The sequence below is a fragment of the Monodon monoceros genome, unplaced genomic scaffold (genome assembly GCF_005190385.1).
Source record: "Monodon monoceros isolate NGI ecotype Baffin Bay Population unplaced genomic scaffold, NGI_Narwhal_1 Super_Scaffold_5, whole genome shotgun sequence".
Taxonomy (NCBI): Eukaryota; Metazoa; Chordata; class Mammalia; order Artiodactyla; family Monodontidae; genus Monodon; species Monodon monoceros.
Genome location: NW_021703782.1, coordinates 67,177,842 through 67,200,384, shown reverse-complemented (window position 1 = coordinate 67,200,384; position 22,543 = coordinate 67,177,842). Strand labels below are relative to the sequence as shown.

The 22,543-nt window shown below is 36.5% G+C and overlaps 1 long non-coding RNA gene across 2 annotated transcripts; it reads right to left on the bottom strand.

The window, feature by feature from the left end:
- Positions 1-7,606: 7,606 nt before the first annotated feature.
- Positions 7,607-21,772, bottom strand: LOC114884746. 2 transcript variants are annotated; one of them, XR_003790890.1, is made up of 3 exons: positions 21,643-21,772; positions 21,357-21,441; positions 7,607-7,697 (listed from the first exon to the last, which is right to left on the bottom strand). It is a non-coding gene; the product is annotated as an uncharacterized LOC114884746 (long non-coding RNA). The 2 variants fall into 2 exon arrangements; XR_003790889.1 differs by lacking the exon at positions 7,607-7,697 and adding an exon at positions 13,611-13,716.
- Positions 21,773-22,543: the final 771 nt, after the last annotated feature.

The window sequence follows — 22,543 nt, the reverse complement described above, 5'->3', positions numbered from 1 at the left end:
TCAATTTCGTTCATTTTTATGGCTGAGTAATATTCCACTGTATATATGTACCAAATCTTCTTTATCCATTCGTCTGTCGATGGGCATTTAGGTTGCTTCCATGACCTGGCTATTGTAAATAGTGCTGCAATGACCACTGAGGTGCATGTCTTTTTTTTTTTTTTTTTTTTGGTACACTGGCCTCTCACTGTTGTGGCCTCTCCCAATGCGGAGCACAGGCTCCAGACGCGCAGGCTCAGCGGCCATGGCTCACGGGCCCAGCTGCTCCACGGCATGTGGGATCTTCCCAGACAAGGGCACGAACCCGTGTCCCCTGCATCGGCAGGCGGACTCTCAACCACTGCATCACCAGGGAAGCCCGCATGTGTCTTTTTGAATTGTGGTTTTCTCTGGGTATATGCCCAGTAGTGGGAATGCTGGATCATATGGTAATTCTATTTTTAGTTTTTTAAGAAACCTTCACATTGTTCTCCATAGTGGCTGTATCAGTTTACATTCCCACCAACAGTGCAAGAGGGTTCCCTTTTCTCCACACCTTCTCCAGCATTTGTTGTTTGTAGATTTTGTGATGATGCCCATTCTAACTGGTGTGAGGTGATACCCCATTGTAGTTTTGATTTCCATTTCTCTAATAATTAGTGATGTTGAGCAGCTTTTCATGTGCTTCTTGGCCATCTGTATATCTTCTTTGGAGAAATGTCTATTTAGGTCTTCTGCCCATTTTTGGATTGGGTTGTTTTTTTAATATTGAGCTACATGAGCTGTTTATATTTTTTGGAGATTATTCCTTTGTCCGTTGATTCATTTGCAAATGTTTTCCCCCATTCTGAGGGTTGTCTTTTCGTCTTGTTTATGGTTTCCTTTGCTGTGCAAAAGCTTTGAAGTTTCATTAGGTCCCATTTGCTTATTTTCCTTTTTATTTCCATTCCTCTAGGAGGTGGATCAAAAAATATCTTGCTGTGATTTACGTCAAAGAGTCTTCTTCTTATGTTTTCCTCTAAGTTTTATAGTGTCCTGTCTTACATTTCGATCTTGAATCCATTTTGAGTTTATTTTTGTGTATGGTGTTAGGGAGTGTTCTAATTTCATTCTTTTACATGTAGCTGTCCAGTTTTCCCAGCACCACTTATTGAAGAGACTGTCTTTTCTCCATTGTATACCTTTGCCTCCTTTGTCATAGATTAGTTGACCACAGGTGTGTGGGTTTATTTCTGGGCTTTCTATCTTGTTCCATTGATCTATGTTTCTGTTTCTGTGCCAGTACCGTATTGTCTTGATTACTGTACCTCTGTAGTATAGTCTGAAGTCAGGGAATCTGATTCCTCCAGCTCCGTCTTTTTCCCTCAAGACTGCTTTGGCTATTCAGGGTCTTTTTGTCTCCATACAAATTTTAAGATGATTTGTTCTAGTTCCATAAAAAATGCCATTGGTAATTTGATAGGGATTGCATTGAATCTGTAGATTGCTTTGGGTAGTATAGTCATTTTCACAATATTGATTCTTCCAACCCAAGAACATGGGATATCTCTCCATCTGTTGGTATCATCTTTAATTTCTTTCATCAGTGTCTTATAGTTTTCTGCATACAGGTCTTTTGTCTCCCTAGGTAGGTTAATTCCTATGTATTTTACTCTTTTTGTTGCAATGGTAAATGGGAGTGTTTCCATAATTTCTCTTTCAAATTTTTCATCATGAGTGTATAGGAATGCCAGAGATTTCTGTGCATTAATTTTGTATCCTGCAACTTTACCAAATTCATTGATTAGCTATAGTAGTTTTCTGGTGGCATTTTTAGGATTCTCTAGATATAGTATCATGTCATCTGCAAACAGTGACAGTTTTACTTCTTCTTTTCCAAGTTGTATTCCTTTTATTTCTTTTTCTTGTCTGATTGCCGTGGCTAGGACTTCCAAAACTATGTTGAATAATACTGGTGAGAGTGGACATCCTTGTCTTGTTCCTGATCTTAGAGGAAATGCTTTCAGTTTTTCACCATTGAGAATGATGTTTGCTGTGGGTTTGTCATATATGGCCTTTATTATGTTGAGGTAGGTTCCCTCTATGCCCACTTTCTGGAGAGTTTTTATCATAAATCGGTGTTGAATTTTGTCAAAAGCTTTTTCTGCATCTATTGAGATGATCATATGGTTTTTATTCTTCAATTTGTTAATATGGTGTAGCACATTGATTGATTTGTGTATATTGAAGAATCCTTGCATCCCTGGGATAAATCCCACTTAATCATGGTCTATGATCCTTTTAATGTGTTGTTGGATTCTGTTTGCCAGTATTTTGTTGAGGAATTTTGCATCTATATTCATCAGTGATATTGGTCTGTAATTTTCTTTTTTTTGTAGTATCTTTGTGTGGTTTGGTATCAGGGTGATGGTGGCCTCATAGAATGAGTTTGGGAGTGTTCCTTCCTCTGCAATTTTTGGAAGAGTTTGAGAAGGATGGGTGTTAGCTCTTCTCTAAACGTTTGATAGAATTCACCTGTGAAGCCATCTGATCCTGGACTTTTGTTTGTTGGAAGATTATCAATTTCAGTTTCAATTTCATTACCTGTGATTGGTCTGTTCATAATTTCTGTTTCTTCCTGGTTCAGTCTTGGAAGGTTATACCTTTCTAAGAATTGGTCCATTTCTTCCAGGTTGTCCATTTTATTGGCATAGAGTTACTTGTAGTAGTCTCTTAGGATGCTTTCTATTTCTGCGATGTCTGCTGTAACTTCTCCTTTTTCATTTCTAATTTTATTGATTTGAGTCCTCTCCCTCTTTTTCTTGATGAGTCTGGCTAATGGTTTATCAATTTTGTTCATCTTCTCAAAGAACCAGCTTTTAGTTTTATTAACCTTTGCTATTGTTTTCTTTGTTTCCATTTTATTTATTTCTGCTCTGATCTTTATGATTTCTTTCCTTCTGCTAAGTTTGGGTTTTGTTTGTTCTTCTTTCTCTAATTGCTTTAGGTGTAAGGTTAGATTGTGTACTTGAGATTTTTCTTGTTTCTTGAGTTAGACTTGTATAGCTATAAACTTCTCTCTTAGAACTGCTTTTGCTGCATCCCATAGGTTTTGGATCGTCATGTTTTCATTGTCATTTGTCTCTAGGTATTTTTTGATTTCCTCTTTGATTTCTTCAGTGATCTCTTGGTTATTTAGTAACGTATTGTTTAGCCTCCATGTATTTGTGTTTTTTACATTTTTTTCCCCTGTAATTCATTTCTAATCTCATAGTGTTGTGGTCAGAAAAGATGCTTGATATGATTTCAATTTTCTTAAATTTACTGAGGATTGATTTGTGACCCAAGATATGATCTTTCCTGGAGAATGTTCCTTGCACACTTGAGAAGAAAGTGTAATCTGCTGTTTTTGGATGGAATGTCCTATAAATATCAATTAAATCTATCTGGTCTATTGTGTCATTTAAAGCTTCTGTTTCCTTATTTTCATTTTGGATGATCTATCCATTGATGTAAATGAGGTGTTAAAGTCCCCCACTATTATTGTATTACTGTCGATTTCCTCTTTTATAGCTGTTAGCAGTTGCCTTATGTATTGAGGTGGTCCTATGTTGGGTGCATATATATTTATAATTGTTATATCTACTTCTTGGATTGATCCCTTGATCATTATGTAGTGTCCTTCCTTGTCTCTTGTAACATTCTTTATTTTAAAGTCTATTTTATCTGATATGAGTATAGCTACTCCAGCTTTCTTTTGATTTCCATTTTCATGGGATATCTTTTTCCATCCCCTCACTTTCAGTCTGTATGTGTCCCTAGGTCTGAAGTGGGTCTCTTGTAGACAGCATATAGATGGGTCTTGTTTTTGTACCCATTCAGCAAGTCTGTGTCTTTTGGTTGGAGCATTTAATCCATGCACGTTTAAGGTAATTAGTTATATGTATGTTCCTATGACGATTTTCTTAATTGTTTTGGGTTTGTTTTTGTAGGTCCTTTTCTTCTGTTGTGTTTCCCACTTAGAAAAGTTCCTTTAGCATTTGTTGTAGAGCTGGTTTGGTGGTGTTGAATTCTCTTAGCTTTTGCTTGTCTGTAAAGGTTTTGATTCCTCCATGGAATCTGAACGGAGATCCTTGCCAAGTAATCTTGGTTGTAGGTTCTTCCCTTTCATCACTTTAATTATATCATGCCACTCCCTTCTGGCTTGTAGAGTTTCTGCTGAGAAATCTGCTGTTAACCTTATGAGAGTTCCCTTTTATGTTATTTTTCGTTTTTCCCTTGCTGCTTTTAATAATTTTTCTGTGTCTTTAATTTTTTCCAATTTGATTACTATGTGTCTCAGCCTGTTTCTCCTTGGATTTATCCTGTATGGGACTCACTGCACTTCCTGGACTTGGGTGGCTATTTCCTTTCCCATGTTTTGACTATAATCTCTTCCACTATTTTCTTGGGTCCTTTCTCTCTCTCTTCTCCTTCTGGGACCTCTATAATGCAAATGTTTTTGCATTTAATGTTGTCCCAGAGGTCTCTTATGCTGTCTTCATTTCTTTTCATTCTTCTTTCTTTAATCTGTCCCGCAGCAGTGAATTCCACCGTTCTGTCTTCCAGGTCACTTATCCGTTCTTCTGCCTCAGTTATTCTGCTATTGATTCATTCTACTGTAGTTTTCATTTCAGTTATTGAATTGTTCATGTCTGTTTGTTTGTTCTTTAATTCTTCTAGGTCTTTGCTAAACATTTCTTGCATCTTCTTGATCTTTGCCTCCATTCTTTTTCTGACGTCCTGGATCATCTTCACTATCATTATTCTGAATTCTTTTTCTGGAAGGTTGCCTATCTCCACTTCAGTTAGTCATTTTTCTGCGGTTTTATCTTGTTCCTTCATCTGGTACATAGACTTCTGCCTTTTCATCTTGTCTATCTTTCTGTGAATGTGGTTTTTGTTCCACAGGCTGCAGGATTGTAGTTCTTCTTGTTTCTGCTGTCTGCCTTCTGGTGGATGAGGCTATCTAAGAGGCTTGTGTAAGTTTCCTGATGGGAAGGATTGGTGGTGGTTAGAGCTGACTGTTGCTCTGGTGGGCAGAGCTCAGTACAACTTTAATCCGCTTGACTGTTGATGGGTGGGGCTGGGTTCCCTCCCTGTTGGTTGTTTGGCCTGAGGCAACAGAACACTGGAGCCTACCTGTGCTCTTTGGTGGGACTAATGACAGACTCTGGGAGGACTCACGCCAAAGAGTACTTCCCAAAACTTCTGCTGCCAGTGTCCTTGTCCCCACGGTGAGCCACAGCCACCCCCCACCTCTTCAGGAGAGCCTCCAACACTAGCTGGTAGCTCTGGTTCAATCTCCCCTGCGGTCACTCCTTCTTTCCCTGGGTCCTGATGCACACACTACTTTGTGTGTGCCCTCCAAGAGTGGAGTCTCTGTTTCCCCCAGGCCTGTCGAAGTCCTGCAATCAATTCCCACTAGGCTTCAAAGTCTGATTCTCTAGGAATTCCTCCTTCCGTTGCTGGCTCCCCAGGTTGGGAAGCCTGACATGGGGCTCAGAACCTTCCCTCCACTGGGTGGACTTCTCTGGTAGAAGTGTTCTCCATTCTGTGAGTCACCCACCCAGCAGTTATGGGATTTGATTTTACTGTGATTGTGCCCCTCCTACCATCTCATTGTGGCTTCTCCTTTGTCTGTGGATGTGGGGTTATCTTTTTTGGTGAGTCCCAGTGTCTTCCTGTTGATGATTGTCCAGAAGCTTGTTGTGATTCTGGAGTTCTCACAAGAGGGAGTGAGAGCACATCCTTCTACTCCGCCATCTTGGTTCCTCCTCCCTATAGACTTTCGAAGGAAAATAATTCCCTTAGTATCTCGTAAGGGTCAGGCCAAAGTAAAACAATTTTTTTTTGTTGTTTTGAAGGTCTAGACACATCTGGAGCAATATGTTTCAACTGTTAAATCAAAATCATTAGTGAATTAGGAAGTCTATGTACTATGTGCTGACCAACAGTAAAAAATAAATAAATAAAACAAAATAAAATAGAAAGGAGTAGAATAGAATGAAATGAACAATGAGGAAACTATCAGCATGTTTCACATATTATACGGTATTATTTTGTGAAACCTTGGCTTAGAGTGTTATGTGTGTGCATGTGTGTAGAGTGAATAGTGTAAAGATATAAATGTATTCCAACTGAATGTTGTACTTAAAGTCTCACAAAGACTGAAGGTGACTACTAAAGTGAATATACCCAAGCAAGGTAGCAAATATTGTGTGTGGCTAATTATATAATGTAGAGAATGCAATTATATCATGAGTCATGTATACATATGAAAATCAAAGTATTGCTTGTATTATCAAAAAATTGAAAACTCAGTTATCCATAATCGAGAAACAGATATGAAAGAGATATAATATGAATGAATTATATATATAAATGTATAAATATATAAATATATATATATATATGTATAGAGAGAGAGAGAGAGAGAGACATGATGACATGAATACATCCTAAAAACCTAATGTTGTCCAAAAAGAGCAGTGGCAAAGGATAAGTATGATATCACTTAAGAAAAAATTTTTAAACATCAAAAGTATATGTTTTAGAAATGTTTACATATGAAATAAAATTATGACAGCATGATTGTCAGATAAAGGTTAACTCTGAGGAGAAAGAAACGTAAGTGACATAGGGCATGCATTTTTCACCATACTTATATCTTTTTATTACTTTTTAAAAAAGCATTCTGAAGAAAGTAACATTTGTTAAACTCGAGTGTTAGATACAAAGGTGTTTTTATAGCCTTCTCTGTAACTTTCCGTATGTTTAAAAATTTCAAAATTGTATGTGATAATGGAATCTGACATTGCGTCCGACTTTTTTAGTGAAACTTATATTATGAGATTCATCAATATTATTGTGTACATTATTATCGTATGTATTATTGTCTTTTCACTATTCTCCTTGCTGTATGGTATTCCTTTGTAAAAATATATCGCAATTTATTTATCCATTTTTCTCTAGTCAAATATTGGAATGTTTCTAGTTTCTGGCTACTACAAACTGTGCTACTACAAACATTCTTATACATATATTCTGGTAGTTTTACTAGGTCATGGGGTTTGCATACATTCTACTTTAGTCAATACTGCCACAGAGTTCTCCAAAGCTGTGGAAGTTACACTCCCAAACAGCAGTAAATGAAAAATCCAGTCTTTCCTTATCCTTGTCAATATTTGCTATTGTTTTTTTCAGTGTAACAATTCCGGTGTTTTGAGTGGTATTACCTTGGAGTTTTAATTTGCCTTTCTTCAGTGACTAATGAGTTTGAACACCCTGTAACATGTATGTTGAACATTGGATATGTTCTTTCTTAGACTCCAGTTCAAGTTTTTGGTCCATTTTTCTAATGGGTCATCTGCCTATTTCTCACTGATTTGTAGGAATTATTTATATATTCAGGTTCTTTACACAATGTTCACAAACAGGCAAAGCTTATCTATTTTAGTTTTTCAAAAATATTTTAAATTGAAATAAATTTACTTATACACACACACACACACACACCACCACCACCACCACCACCACATGCACAGAGTAATTGGTCTGACCTAAAGAGGTGGTTGCAATTCTCAGTCCTGGGAGGAACACGAGAGCTTTGGGTCTTCTAGGCCATACAGTGTGCTTGAATCTGCTCAGATGCCTCCATGTTAGCGTGGTCACTGAAGGGCATGACTTTCAGGGGCTGACTGCATAGGACATGAAAGAAGTCAGCACCAATTGCCATGGTCTCATGGCCTTACAGCAGGTCCCCACTACTGACCTGGTCATCAGCAATTGAGATCATTGGAATCAAGAACAATGTGGTGCCCATTCTCATTTCACTAGATTTCCCCAAACCTTGCATTCTGGTGTGACCCAAGCATAAGAGAGAAAGTGCTAAACATGCACTGATATTAAATTTACTGCTAGTCTCAGGGTGTAAATTTTGAGGTAAAAGTTAATCTAATTTATAACTTAAAGAAATATTATATTTCTCCTATCCTCATGTTGTAATTCCAATAGCTACCAAACAAAAAGAGTTAACATACTTGTACTAAGATCTTATATCTCTGCCTCTCTACATTTTCTTTTGTGGGTGAGAAATCATAGATAAAACAGAAACTCAAATTCAATGGTGGCTTAGTATCTATTACTGTGTGACTTAGGAAAATGAGTGAATAATTTGGTGGATCAATTCTTACATTCCTACTAGCAGGATCATGCTAGGATTAGTAACTTAATGTTTCACAAGTCTTTTTTATCCTTGAATATGGTATCCCCATTCCTCTCAATATTAGCCTAACAAAAGAGAATAAGATGGTCACATTGGCTATTGTAACTAATTTTACCCCAATAAATTTTCAAGAAATCTGGGGGGAGAAAAATTAAGATGTGTGTTAAGGTCAAGAGGTCAAAGTCTGCCTTCTGGATTCAAGGAGAGCAAAAGAGCTATTTAAATCCAAAGTTGTGAAATTTCGGGTTTTCTAATGCCAGCTTAATTACAAAACATTTTGTACACAAATTCTCCTATAAACTTTAGTAATTTGTGCTATCATAATGATTTTTCTTTTATTCAATATGTCAACCTACTTGCAGCAAAACTTTCTAATGGAAAAGAAAAAATATATAAACTCATTGCATGATGATATTAGTTTGAGTAATAGATATTTATTCAAAAATCCAATTGGCAGGAACACTTATTCACTGCTGGTAGGAATACAAAATGGCACTGCCCTTTGGAAGATAGCCTGACAGTTTCTTACAAAATTAAACATCGTCTTAGGATACAATTCAGTGATCACACTCCCAGATACTTACACTAATGAATTGGGAAAATTATTTTACCACAAAAATATGCACACAAATGATTGTAGCAGCTTTATTCATAATTGCCAAAAATTGATAGCAACCAAGATATCCTTTAAGAGCTGAATGGATAAACTGACCATTATACAACCATACAATAGAATTTTACTCAACAATAAAAAGAAATGTGTTCTCAAACCAGGAAATGACATGGAGGAATCTAAAATGTGTATTGCTAAATTAAATAAGGCAGTATGAAAAGGCAGTATACCGTATGATTTCAACTATATGACATTCTGTAAAGGCAAACTCCAGAGAGTGCAAAAACATCAGTGGTTGCCAGGAGTTTGGGGGAAGGGTAAGAGAATGAGTGGGTGGAGTGCAGGGGATTTTTAGGGCAGGGAAATTTTTCTGTACTATCATAATGTTATATACAAGGTATTTTGCATTTGGCAAAATCCATAGAACTGTACAGCATGAAGAGTGAGCCCTAATGTAAACTCTGGCATTAGTTAATAATAATGTATCAATAGTGGTTCACCAGTTATAATAAATGTACCACACCAATGCAAGATATTAATAATAGAGGAAACTGAGGCCAGGGGAAGAGGGATTTTATGGGAACTCTATACTTTCTGCTCAATTTTTCAGTAAACCTTAAACTGCACTAAAAACTAAATTCTATTAATTAAAAAGAAAATCTCAGTTGACTATATAACAATAGAGTCACATCCTTAAATTGAGTAATGATGTTATTTTCAACTTCTATTTGAACTCAATAGATTAAACAATTTAAAACAATTCTTCAAATGGAAACAATTAGAAAAACTGGATCCCCATTTCATACCATATTAAAAAATAATGTCCAGAGGGGTCTAAGATTTAAATGGAAGTAAATATACAAATAACATACATAATCTTTGGGTTGACAAACTGTTATCTATGCATGGAAATCTAATATGATTAACAGAGGGAGATTTTTAATACACACATAAAAATGCACATGTGGAAAAATATAAACAAAATCAGTAGGTTCTCACTAAAAGTTCAAATTTTGTTTTCATGTATCAACAAGACTGATATCTATATTATACCAGGAGCTCTTATAAATTGTTAAGGAAAAAAGACAAGCAACCTGAGAAACAACAAAAATGAAGGGAAAATATGAATATTCAGAGAAGCAAATCCAAATAGCCAAACAGGAAAAGTTGTTCAAATGCACAGTAGTGAAGGAAATACTGTTTAAAAAAACGATGAATATCTATCTATCTATACATATCCATTAGACTGAAGATGGTTTAAAACTTTCTATAACATCTTAACTGGCGAGACTATTTGAAAAGGGATATACCCTCATACATTGCTGGTGCTTATTTGTTTGGAGAGCAATTTGACAATAACTATCAAAATAAAATAAATACAGAAGACGGTATGTCAGAGTAGCAGGAAACAAATGAAGAGAAAGTAATCTGGAAGAAACAACAGCAAGAGGAGAAATGATCAGGAAGGAAGATGTGGGTAATATTGCCAAGGCTACGGAATGGTCATTTTGAAGGAGGATTAAAAATGGGCCTTAAATTTGGTAATTAAGAGAGATGATGGCCTTCAGGATAAGAGTTTCAGAAGCAGAGTAGAGAGAAAGTGGTCTGAAAAGAGCATAGAAGCTGAGAATGTGAAGTGTAGGCAACTCTTAGACCTCACAAATGGTGGGAAAATGAGAAGCAGCAACGTACTCATTGTGATGTATTTTTAAGTGGAATAGTAAATTATTAAATTAAAGAAATTAAAGAGAGTTGAAGATTAATTATTAACGAAAGAGAGTTGAAGATTAAAACCAAAACCAAAACCGAAAACAGGCTAGCTATTGTAATAAGCTTCCACAAGATTTGGGAGGACAGAAGAACCGGTACAGCAAAAGAATTACTACCCTTAGGGATGAGGGATAACCCTTCCACTAAGGATATTTTCATATCCTCCTTTCTAGTTGAAGATTTGATGGGAGGAAAGAAAACACCTAGTCCTCGGGTGGGACAAATAATTAGGAGGGGTAGAGATAGAAAATCAGTGGCAAGAAACCTCACCGATGTTCAAAGGGAAGAAAATATGAATACAAAAAAAAAAGAATGCAGCCACCTACAAGCCAAGGAAAGCAGCCCGGAACAGGTTCTTCCCTGATGGCCCTTAGAAGGAACCATCCCTGCCAACACCTTGGTCTCAGGCTTCTAGTCTCCAGATATGTGAGAAATTAAATATCTGTTGGTTAAACCACCCAGTCTACTTGGTACTTTGTCACAGCAGTCCTAGCAAACTATTACAGATTTATTATTTATCTAAGGACACCCTTGGTTAGATGGCCCACTAACAGTCCCCATATAATTAACAGTTTTTCCTCGTAGAGAATTAAATGAATTAGCCAATTTTGAGTGTTGATTATTGGTTTTTTTTTTTTTTTATAGCTCCCACTAAATCTGTAGGCCCAGCTTTCAGAGATAATTTACACATATATTATAATGGAGAGAAGACGTAATGTACGATGGATTTGTGTGCGAAATCTCTCTTTGTTCAAAAGGTATTCCTTCTTTCCTCCTCCTTATTCCTCTCCATTGACCTGGTCTGGATGATGTAGCAGAACTGGGACTAGATGTTCCCGTGGTTGTAGGAGAGGCAGTGGCTGGGTCCCAATGCCTCCCGCCACGGGTTGCCCTGTCATCCCTGCAGAACTGTGGCTAAAGAGTACCAACGAATCCCTTGGTGTGCACCCCGCAGAAAGTGCAGGTCCTGCACTGCTTGCAGTTGAAAAGGAAATTTACCTCACCAGTGGAGAGTAAAACACAAATTTTCTTTGCACAGTTTTGGATAGTGGTGGACATTAGAATAGCCTTTGACTGTTGTCTCTTAGTGTCCTGAAGTATTGATTATTATGAAGAATTTAAAAGCCATTTTGTCTAGAGTATATGGTTATCTGATTTCAACAAGGTCCTAAAGCAATTTTACTTTCCTCTTTCACTTTGCTATTGCAAGACAGATGTTACCGTAGTTTAACAGTAGCGTTTTGCCATGACATACCACATTTTTTTGACATGCATAACAGTGGCAGGGGATTTAAGACCAATTTTAATAACTGAAGGATTCAAAAATGTCTTTCAATGCCATAATTGTACAAAAATATTGGATGTGACCCCTGTGTAGCTAGCTGGTATATAAAAATCATTTTTAAAATTTTTATAAAAGATATTTTATAGTTTTTATACATCCCTACTACAAAAGGTTGTGAAATTGCCATAAAATAAGTATCAAAATATAAGGTAAAAAAGAGAGGAAAAGCTGCACACTTTTTATAACCAAGATCATCTTTAAGCTCAAAGCCAAACATGCAAATTCTAACATTTTCCCTAAATCTGCTACATAACCAGGAGTCTTTTGGAGAGACTAAAAATAAGCAAAATGTGAAAAAGAAACAATTCTAAATTCCATGCATGATAGCCAGGTTCAGAAGAACCCCAAGAAATTTAAATTCAGCTAATGGGTTTATAGTAAGCAATCCAGAGAATTAAAGATCCTTAGGCAGCTCTTCCTTCCATTTGAACCTATATCCTGTTAACTGGTTAAGGTTTTGCATTTTTTAGAGGCTGTGGCAGGTGCTTGCAATGTGCATATTTCAGTTTAATTTCCATCTGGGTGAACAAGAAGTTAGCTGCCTGGAGCTGAGGCATATTTACCGTGGACACAGGTAAATTTGCTCAAACTGCTCTAAGTGTAAAGAGAATAAAGGCTTAGTTGAGTAAAGAGAGAGCACAAAAACTCACTGGGATTAGAAATGATGGGTTAGACAAATATTCTTTGTAGCATTTGATATTTGCAATATGGAAATGAAATGCAGATCAGAAGAACTGACTCTTGGACCTCTTAAAACGCAGTGTCTCCTAAAGTTCCTTTAAACAAAAACATCTAAGTTACATTTCTATGTAGCTTGAGTGTACTAAGTTTACTATCACTATAAGGTATTTTTTAAAACTCTATAGATGGGGTTTTGTGAAAACTAGTACCGCATTGAAGAGAACTATTGTATCGTGAATGTCACTACCATACAAGAGATTTGCTGAGAAGAATTAATGAAGAATCCATTTTGTGAACAAACCTGTTTTGCAGAAGGAGTCAGCGCAGTTCAGAATGTCTAACTGTGGTTTGATGAATCATGACTTTAAAATTTGCCACAGGGTGAGGAAGAGGGGGAGGGAGACTTGCTGGGGATTGCACGATCCTGCCGAAACTTAAGTAAGGAAAAGAAAATGTCTTTCCTTTCCTTGAATTACTTGTATTTTTCTTTACGAGGCAATTCGAGTTTAATGTGACACATGCTTCAAACTGAAACATAAACTCTTAAAAATAAAAACAGAAGAAGCTTTTTTCAAGTTACTCATTTCACTCTAAGGAAAAATGGTAGAAAGGCCACATTTTTTTCCATGGGAGGGCACTCGGAAGTGCTTAAATACTTGTGTCTTGAAGAAGCTGCAGTGCTTAACAAATTACAGTAAAGTTATTTCTGCTACTGAAACATACTATTCTTTATTTCTGCTGGTCTCATGAAGGCTCAGAAAAGATTTTAAGACTCATTTCTAGGGCAAGGCATTCTCTGCCTTTGAGCTTCTCTCTGCGGAAATTCTATTCATATTTTAAGACACAGCTCAAAAGCCAATCCTCTATAGCATAACTTCAAATCTCTACAGAAAGGAGTGTTACTTCTCAGGAAAGCAAACAGCACATTGGTTGGATCTTGAATACAGAATCATTTCACTTGAATGTTTAGTGTACCTATTTTTATATTGTTGCTCTCTCCTACTAGATCAAGTTTCTGCAGGATGCACTCTTATTCGTTCTCTAATTGTCCACAGGGCTGTGCAAGTTGTAGGGGCACACACACTGAAAAGCAAACATTTATTCAATTATTTAGCAAAATAATTCAGCTCTACAGTCACTATGTGTGAGCTCTCCAACAAATGTTAGCAATCACATGTACTAGGTCCTCTTCCAAGCACTGGGGACTTGGTGAAAAACAAGACAAAAATCTACCACCCTCACAGAACTTACATTTTAATGACACAAGTTGTATTATGTCAGAGAACCCACTCCAAAAAAAAAAAAAAAAAAAAACTTACACTTTTTGTCCCTATGGAATTTTTAAATAATCTACTCATTAGAGTGTAGACTTTGAAATTGCACTTTTGCCTTATGAGGTAATTGCAGCCAACAGATCATAAATGGAAAATTGTCTGATAGTTTAGGTCATTCTCTTATAATCATAGCCAATATCTTTGATTAAAAAAAAAAAAGAACTAGAGTAAGTTGATAACATAAGGCAGTAAAAATTTAACCTTTGAAAGCATCTAAATTCAATTCTCTGCCCCTTGTGGATATACTGTGAAGAAATCCCATCTATCCCTCCATAATATGGATCAGAAAGGGTTGTGAGAAAAGAGAACCTTGAAAAATCCAGGATTGGCATTGTGTCCAAAAGTGAAAGTCAAATTCAGGAGGAATAGCTTATCCCACATTGGCCAATAGAAGCAGGAACACACAGAGGAGGATCAGAAGACAAATCTACTCCAATAAAAATTAATTTAAAAAAAGACAAATCAACTAAAGCTAACTGTAGTAGCTCTCAACAGTAGAGGGGCAAAAGGCCAGACTGTTCAAAGTCTATGTAAAGGGCCAGAACAGGTCGGATGGTATTAAGGAATTACTAATACTTACTGAGGTTTGCAGTGGGCTAGGTAATGGCAAGTAGGCTTTACTAGGGAGGAGGGTAGAGGACTAGATTCAAGACACAGAGAGAAGGTTTTGGCAAGTTAAGCCTTGTGGGAGCCTCAGCAACTCACCCGGGGAAGATAGCATTAGAAGTAAGGGAAGCTTTTCAACTAGCTTGTCATCATTTTACAAGTAAATTAACCTCTTCTTAATGTAAATAATATCTGTGGTATTGTTGATTTGTGCTGTCAAATGTAAGTTCCCTGGATTAGTCAGGATTGCTAATGCAGAAACTGAACTCCAACAAGCTCAGTCAGAAAGGGGGAAATAGAGGAGAACAGGACTAGAGGTCTTTTTTGTAACTCAAGTACAGATCTAGCCCTCAGACTCTTAGAGCTAGGAATTTGCATGTTGTTTGAAGTTTCTGTCTCTTTCTCTTATCTCTGCATTAATCAGACTAGTTTTTCTCCTAATGGTGGGAAACTTAACAGACAAAATTCTTGTCCTTCACACTTCTCATCACTTCTCTATCAGAGGAGCATTGCTCCTTCCCGTCTGGGAAAAAAAAAATCCTGGAAGGGTTCCAATTGTCCTAGCTTGGCAGATACCTTATACCTTAAACCATCCACTGGGGACAGAGAGCTGATGTACTATGACTGGAGGACTTTACCAGAAATGGTTGGTTGGTTTTACACAAAAGAACGTAGGGTTATTCTTAACATCAATAAGAATGTTTCTCAGAACAAGCAACAAACGTCTGCAACATTCTTTCAGGGATGGAATCCACTGTCTTCCTTAGTATCTCCACTTCTATTGCCTGGAAAGGTTTAAAATCCTTAACTTTCAGCCTACAATGCATTGCCTTTATTTTCCCCTTGGTATAGCTGGAAAAAAGTCATCTACATTCTATACAGTGATTTATGGATAATAGGAAATTTTAAAAGTAAGGAAAGGCTCGACTCTCCCAGACTACCAGGAATTTGGCCCACTGTTCTGGCAGCAACCCTTCCCTCTAATAAATTCTATCTTTACATTAAAAAAAAAAAAAAAAAAAGTAAGGAAAATTTTTGTACATTTCTTCCATCATGAACAACAGGCAAAGAATAAATTCTCCCTTTGGTACTGACTTAATGTGAAAAAACAATCAAATCCTACTTTCCGTATAAGTAGCATCAAAGTTAATCGGTTTAATTATTTATGCATTTGCTGTTTTTGCAAATGTGTTATAAATTTGTAACCACTTGCCAAGAACAGATAAGGCCTACTTTCTTTTTACAATTGTCACAGAACCTCATTTCATTTATTCTTTATCGTAGTGAAATATTGTGAAGGTGGGGAAAATATAGTCCTTATCAATGTACAACCACCAACATGATCTTTTTGTTGTTCTTTCATTTTTGCTACTCTGATCACAAGCCTTTAGTTTATACAGTACATCACTATTTGCAAAGCCCCGTTATAAATTCTCTCATTTTATCATGGTTGACTGCCATGTATTTTCTTGGCTCAGCCCATTCCAATGTAACATAAAAAAGCCTTTTGGGCTAGAGATTGGCTGACTTTGAATAAGACGTGCATTGTCATTTAGGTATAGGCAGAAATAAGATGAAGAGTAGAACTGAATGTTCATGACTTTTCATAAGATGTACATTCAACTGGATAGCCCTCAAAGGTAGCAAATTTGAGGTAATGAAAGCTTATTAAAAGCATGTTTTTTGTTGGGAATTTCATGACTGGTTTGTAAGGCTCCCAATTGCTGCCAGTTTACTGCTTAGCTAAGAGGTCCATTTGTAGTCAGGAGGACAAGAAGTATCCAATTAAGGTTTACAGTCTACCCCAAATTCTAGAAGATTCATTCTAAAGATGGAGACAAAGAGTACTTAGGAATGTCCACCATTTTGCACTTAGGAAAAGCACAACTTTTCATGTGGAATGTGAGATTTATGTTCAGATCAGTTCTTAGAATACACACTAAGTCAAGGGTGAATTTCCCAAAGGTACTAATTCAAATCATTTTGTAGTTATAACTCTAAATAATGTATATGTCATTGATAGCTCCAGAAGAATGTTTGATTCAGGTTCTGGAGAATAGAAAGCAAATGCCCAAAGCCTTGGAAGATTGGTGTGCAATATAACATTTAAATTTCCTTTAAAAGAAAAAGTCTAAATCAAAAATATTTATTTTACTAAAAAAAGAAAGCAATCTTTTTATAAAGATTGGCACCTTGCTTTTCTTTTTTTATATATATTATTGAGAACATTAACCAACATCTCTCATTTTTAATCTTCTTTTTCTCCAAACGGTTGATATTTTCATATTGCTTTTTTGATGCCTGAAGGTAATGATCTACTTTCATATACATTCAGAGATTATAATTGCACTATTATAAAGGAAAATGATGATTTCAGGTAGAACTCTGTGGAAGAAAATAGATGTGTGTATATATATATATATATAATATATATTCTGAAAAAAAATAATAATATATATTCTGATATATGTATTCCATCAATGCTGAGAATACATATAAAAATATGTGAAGTGAAATAATACAATAATTTATATTTCTAATTGACAAGTTTAAACAACTGCCATGTTCATTAAGAGCCTGTTGTTGCCCTGGTTCTGTACCTGTCCTTCAAATGAAATCTTATTTCACAGGCTCAGGGAGAAACTCTTTCCCTCAATATCATTTCTCGAGAAAAACACAGAACATGTTTTATAAAGTAAAAATGTAAGAGCTTCATCTCTTGCTTTAATCTCTAAAAATACCTAAAAATGGGAAGATAATGCAATGGCTAAATATTATTTTTGTTTGCTTTATTTTATTTTGTTTTTTACCTTGTCCTCTGCAGTCAAGAGCTAAACCCTGAGGGCTTGCCTCTTCCTCTCCCATTCTATGTCCTCAGCTTCACATGTACCCTCAACCAAACAAGACCAATTTCTCTACCATTTCCCAAATAATCTCTGTTCTCACTTGTGCACATTTGCTCATCCTGTTCCCAAGTAAAGACACTCCCTTTTTTCCCCATAAATCTTTGCATTCTTTAAAGTGCAGCTGCAACCTACAGTATGTACTCCTGAACTTTCCAATTCATTCCTTTGAGTAATCAAATTCTTGTTTACATTAGTACTTAATAGTTCCATAGTCTTAGAAACTTCTTTAGAGCACCCACTGAGTTTTTAATGCTTCTTTAATTTAAACCTTAAAAAGATCCTGTTAGAAATTGCTACCATCTCCATTTTTCTGTTGATAAAAATGAGGTGAGGTTCACAGAATTTCAGATTATTTTTTTCTCCTAAAGGAAAAGTGAATTAAGTGACAATATTTAACTCAGGTCAGTTTGTTTAGGACTACAAATGACATTCCTGTCTACCACATAGAGCAGAGCTCAAAATATAGTAGGTGTTTGGATTGTTTTTCATACATTCCCTTTCAGAATTAGAAGGAAACAATTAGTCTAATTATGACTTAAGAGGAACTGAACTCCTTTTTAATGAATTTGATGTGAATATATAGTTTCCTGTGTAGTTTTCTATGTAGTTATGTGTTTGATATCTATTTCCCCCAACAGACTATAAGTTCTTTGATTTATTTCTTATTAGTTCCATTCCCTAGCACAGTGCCTGAAACATAGTAGGCACTTAGTACTTGTTAAATGAATAATGAATGATGAGATATCTCTATATTAGAATGAGATCATTTGTCTGAGGAATTCTTTAATAATAAGGAATCAAATAGAACAATCTGGTTTACTTTCCATGGCTGGGAAGCCGATAATATTCTTTTTTTTTTTTTTTTGCGGTACGCGGCCTCTCGCTGTTGTGGCCTCTCCCGTTGTGGAGCACAGCTCCGGATGCGCAGGCTCAGTGGCCATAGCTCACGGGCCCAGCCGCTCCACAGCATGTGGGATCTTCCCAGACCGGGGCACGAACCCGTGTCCCCCGCATCGGCAGGCAGACTCAACCACTGCGCCACCAGGGAAGCCCCCCGATAATATTCTTTTTTTTTTTTTAAGAAGATGTTGGGGATAGGAATTTTTATTAATTAATTAATTTTTGCTGTATTGAGTCTTCGTTTCTGTGCGAGGGCTTTCTCTAGCTGTGGCAAGGTGGAGCCACTCTTCATTGCGGTGCGCGGGCCTCTCACTATCGCAGCCTCTCCTGTTGCGGAGCACAGGCTCCAGACACGCAGGCTCGGCAGCTGTGGCTCACGGGCCTAGTTGCTCCGCAGCATGTGGGATCTTCCCAGACCGGGGCTCGAACCTGTGTCCCCTGCATTGGCAGGCAGACTCTCAACCACTGCGCCACCAGGGAAGCCCTCGATAATATTCTTTTAAGCTCAAAGGAAATCTACTAGCAGTGCTTGGACAGAATAAAGATGAGCCAATACTGGCTGTTACATAATACAACACAGGTCCTGTGACTGAGCAACAGATAAGGAAAATTTATACCTGTGAAATCAATTCTAGTTTCAGTTTCTGCATTATAACATTCTTTTTTCTCCCTTTCTTCATTTTAAAATGAAATTCTTTAGTTAATTAATGATATGATGACAGTAATGAAAAATGGCTTTCTTGTTTAATAACCCATTGTGGACACATTATTAACTAACAAAATTTGGACTGACCAGAATGGGATTTAGAAGGATATCATTGTAAGGAAAAAAATATTTGGATATAATTTTTAAAAACAGGACTGGGAGGTAGAGGAGAGTGGAGAGGAACATTTTAAGGGTGAAACTAACTGAGAGAAGCGAGGATAAAAGAAGCACTGTTAATACCTGCCTGACTTGGATAAGTTCCCGAGTAAATAAATCCTTTACATGGGACCAGTGCAGAGTTATTTGAAACTGAGTAAGGAGGCAATTCAATCCATCATGGTAAACCTGAATTAAGACTCTTTGTTTCTTTAATACTCTAGCTACTGCTCATATAAAGTACATCCCCAACCAATCAACAGGCTTTATCTACCCATGATTCTGAACTCTGAAACAAAAAGCTTTACAGGGCATTGTGCCTGGGTGAGCAGGTGGGAAGGTAATGATGCAACTGTCTTTATGGTTAACTAGCTGATTCCTTGTGGTTTAAGACTGAAACTCAACAGATTCCACCCTGTAGGACACACTCAGGCACGTATTTGAGATTCCGGGGACAAGCTTAAACTTTCCTCAAAAGAGCAAATGCAAACCAAGAAGCGTGGAGAGGGATGTTGCAGCCCCAGTAGAAATGTTTTACCTCCTATAGCAATGCTTTATCATTTAAGTTATAAAACTGAATTGGTTCTGTTCTGCTGTAATACAAATGTGTGTGTGTGTGTCTGCCTGTGTGTGTAACATTTACTCATTGTCAAGGTTCCTGGATTGCAGTAACTTAAATTTTCTCAATATTTTTGAACAGGTGATAATGGACAGCATTTCATTTGGAAAAGTTTAAACACACTAGGAAAGTGGACTCTGCTATAGAATCTGACTCAAAGGGGACCACAGTCATCACGTTATATTCATCTTACTCTGATTCCTGCATAGAAGCTTCATTGGCACTTTGCTGAACAACATTGCGTAGATTTTTCCAAGAATAATAAGGCAAATATTGATTCAGAAAGGTACGTTTACTCATGGTCATTTTTCAATTTAAGGCCATTTTATTTAGAAAAATACATTAGAACTGTACTTACTAAGACCAGAAACATTAATAATTCACTATATTTATAAGACATCTCAGATACAGTGCTTCAAACCACTTTGTTGGTTTGAGTGGAATATTTAAAATACTTATAAATATGTATACATTATATACATTATATATATAATGTTTGCTTATTTTTGAGTATAGATGATAAAGTTGTCTTCTTGCCAATAATCATGTTACTGTTCGAACGAAGTATATGATTGATCACCTGGAATTTTATCTTCTGACTGCCTGATTCTTGACAAAACCACCGTGCAGTCAGGGACATTAAAAAGTGGCTAGTGGGCTTCCCTGGTGGCGCAGTGGTTGAGAGTCCGCCTGTCGATGCAGGGGACATGGGTTTGTGCCCCGGTCCGGGAAGATCCCACATGCCGCGGAGCGGCTGGGCCCGTGAGCCATGGCCGTTGAGCCTGCGCATCCGGAGCCTGTGCTCCGCAACGGGAGAGGCCACAACAGTGAGAGGCCCGCGTACCGCAAAAAAAAAAAAAAGTGCCTAGTGTTTTCTTCTCAAATATGTAACTACAAAGTCTTTAAAATGAGATATAGAAGTGAAGTCCTATCTGCTACATTCATGAGGGGTGAAACTTTCTATTGGTTTTACACTTTAGGGCTTACAAAACTTCTGTCACATGTATTTATTCCATCCTCACAATTATATTGTGGGAAAGGTAGGGCAGGTGATATTATCATTGTACATATTTCAAAACTGAAATGCACTGAAGTTGAGATTTAGTTGAAGTGAGTAATTAGTAAATAGGAGAGTGAGGAATCTAGACCTTATACTTTCTTTGAGTGCAGACCATGGTGCCCCCTTTAATTTAGACATTTGGAGGCATAAAATTATCTAAAGTTCTAAATTACAGATTGACATAAATTATAGAAAGAAAATTATTGCTTGACGGTAAAATCAAAACATAAGACCAGAATGTGAGGTTTGTAGTGACTACAAACCTACACATACACTTACCATTTAATACTGATAGAACCACAGGCATCCATTTTGTTTCCCCTCTTTAGGAGGGTGTGGGAACCTCAAAAGCACACCCATATTTCTAACTACTACATCATCATTTAATTTCCTGTACGATTCTTGAAAAACCAGGTCTTTGGGAGTTAGCACTCACCGTGTGCTCATACTCTTCAAAGTTTTCTTTCTTTTTGAAACTTTTGTTCTTCTCAGTAATTTTTCATGCTTGACACGAGACAAAGCTAGGTGATGAAATAATGAGATGGTTTGATTAATTCATTGTCTTTATAATGAATGGAATGCAATGCAAAGGCATCATGCATGCCTAGTTTTTGTCTGCTCAAAACCTTTTCTCTGGGTTGATTGCTCTTGAACTCTACTGTTTTTCATGATTTTCTTTGACTTAGTCTCTGAAGTTCTTTTATCCTTGAATTACCTCTTACCTTTCAGTTTTTATGTTGAAATCTTCTTTCATTATGTCTTTCCTTCTATTCCCTGAAATCATTGAAATACTTAGGTTCCAATTTTCTTAGAGTTCTTTAGAAAATAAATAAGTTGACTCTCCAGACAACCTTATTTGTATTTTTGATTTCAAATAACTTATAATCCCTATAAAATTGCCAAGAATAAGTTTTATTGATTACAGGAAATGTAATACAAAATACCATTATTCCATCTTCAAAACAAACCAACTAGAAAACTACCAAAGCATGAACTAAGTCAAATACATAGATATCATGGTTTACTTTGATCTCACATGAAGAACAATCCAATTAAATAAACTTCAAAATACTCTGCCACTCTGTATGTGTGATGTATTTAAATAATTGATGATACTATTGATTGGAATTCTTGTTTTATTCATCTTTCTAGAAATTTAGAAAATTTTATGATGTAAAGTATTCTGCTTCCATCAATGACATGAATGATATAATTTGGGAGAAGTATTAAAAATTTCAACTTAAAGACCTTGCTAATTGTTGAAGAGCAAAAGATAAATTATTTCATTTTCATCATTCTCAAACTACCCATCTTAGATTTTAAAAAAATATCATCAAGATGATGACTTTCCCACCCTCACCCCCCAAGAAACCCTTACACTTTCTACAGATTCTGGGCTAAAAATATAGGAATGATTTTTAAGAAAAAAAGTTTAGGAAACCTTGTATTTCTTCTTAAGGAAATAAATTTGGGAAAGAAAAAAATCAACCAGTCTACCATGAGTTCATCACTTTCAAATGAGAGGAGATTTGGAAACTTTTGATGGGTCACCAGTAGATATTTTTCCCCTAACACTGTGGCCATTGGCTAATATTTCAGCACAATTTTGGGTAGAGGAGCAAC